This window comes from Priapulus caudatus, unplaced genomic scaffold, assembly GCF_000485595.1.
Source record: "Priapulus caudatus unplaced genomic scaffold, Priapulus_caudatus-5.0.1 Scaffold3099, whole genome shotgun sequence".
NCBI classification, from domain to species: Eukaryota; Metazoa; Priapulida; class Priapulimorpha; order Priapulimorphida; family Priapulidae; genus Priapulus; species Priapulus caudatus.
Window position 1 is genome coordinate 17054 of NW_014580160.1, and position 2108 is coordinate 19161.

The following is a 2108-nucleotide window of genomic DNA, read 5'->3' on the forward strand; positions in this document are numbered from 1 at the left end:
AAATATAATAAGTATATTATATAATAATATATAGATATATAATAAATGATAAATTATAATTAATTATAAAATAATAAAATATTAAAATAATAAAATAAATGTAAATATGTTTGCCGCAATTACGATAAGCGTTCGTTTCCTAATAGAGTAATGTCGGTGCGAAGTTTAATATGTTTTATTATATAGTTATAATTATTATTATAATATTATTATTTATATATATAATATATATAATATATATATTATTATTATATTATAATATCAGTATATATTATTATAATTATATTAGATATATTTAGTATATATCAGTATATAAGATCAGTATAGTATCAGTATTATACAATTCAGTATATATATATATATATATATATATATATATATTATATAATTCCTATTATTTTACTTCTGATATATTATGTAAAACCCTTGAAAATCAGTTCATTCGGTGTGTTGATGATAGAGATAACCTTGATTGATTTCCTACTAACGCGTGAAGTTTTGACGGCCTGCACAGGTTGAGTAAGAAATCAACGCAAGTTTATGCTGCTCTCTATCTGTGACCTAATATTATATGTGCAGCATTGTTATAGTTGAGTATTTGATAGAACTTGACAGCAACAGCAAAAATTAAGGCAAAATTTATATCTTAAATAATACTATATATCTTAAATTATTGACTTATTCTAAAATAATACTAATATTTACAAATCGGCTCATCATTTCTAAAAATCGTAAGAGCAAAACATTGACATAAGTAAAATCGAAGTTTGAAGTTAACTGCACGAATTTTAAAGGCGAGAATCTCCAAACGAAAAAACCATGTCGGCGAAGAAATCGCCGACCGGCCGACAAGAAACTGAATGAACAGACTGAGAGAGGTCAAAGTCACCTGAAGCTTCTGAAACGCGTCGTAGTTGCGGCCCGGGCGCGCGTACCTGCGCACCTTACTCGACGCTTGCTAGATGGGAGCTGCTCGCTGGAGATTTCGCGGCGCCGCACGGTCACGCCCGCATCCGCCATTCTCTCATCGGTGAGGCAACCGGGGTGCTGACGCACAGCCGCGTTTCTCTGCTCATGCCGAGCCGTCGTTCGCATTCCCGCCACGCCGGATGGCGCCACCGTCGTCGTTTTTCTGTGCGGCGCCTTAGAGGATCGGATTTAGGCGGCGACCAGTTTCGCAGCAATTCTCGAGGTGTAATGAATGTTCCCTTGTTTGCTGATCACAGAAGCCTTCGCTTGCAGGAAGGCGACCGGAAATCCGATCGCGTGGAGCGATCACTTCCGGCCGCATCTTGTATCTGGGATCGTTCCCACAGACGGTCCGAGATGGCTGACTTGACACGTTTCTTTCAAGTGTTTTCTTCCCCCCCCCCCCCCCCCCTTCTCTTCTTTCTTCTTTGCTTTCTTGACTGATTTCCAAGCTAGCGTCAAACGAGGCAACGCCACCACTAGGCAGCAAGGGGGAAGAAAAATTAGGAAGGGGGCAGAAAGAAGCTAAGAACAAACCAGAGTACGAAGGTGTCGAAAATGCATGAGAACGAGGAAGATTAAAAAAGCTAGCAGCGTAAAAACAGAGTCAGACGAACAACGGTACTACATAAAACCTCTACGTCACACGAGCGAACTCAAAACTGTAGATTCTTGTAAAGAGCGCCGCGGGCAAGGCAAAAAGAAACCGGGCCAGTCCATATATACCTATGGACTGTCACGGGACACGTCGTTTGTATCACTGCTAGCACAACTGCGCGCCGCTTGATAGAAAACCAACGTAACTACCGTGTGGTGCGTTGCCGTGTAACGCGTACCGTGACGTAAGCAGTTTTAAGACCCTCACGTGAAAAAACAATAGAACTGCACGCGCGCATTTTGGGCAGCCCCTGCAGAAAAGCGCACAAAAAACGTGATGACAAAAGCATAGGGCCTTGATTTTAATTCCGCGATCATTTCGGCCTTATTCGGGTGGAGTAAGATACTAGGTTATACTTTATGTTTTTAGCGATGCGTAGATATTCTATCGTTGTTGCAGATCCCATATATACTTATTGCGGGTATATATGTTAAACACGCAGCGCGCACGGGTAGGCACACACACACAGCACTCCACACAG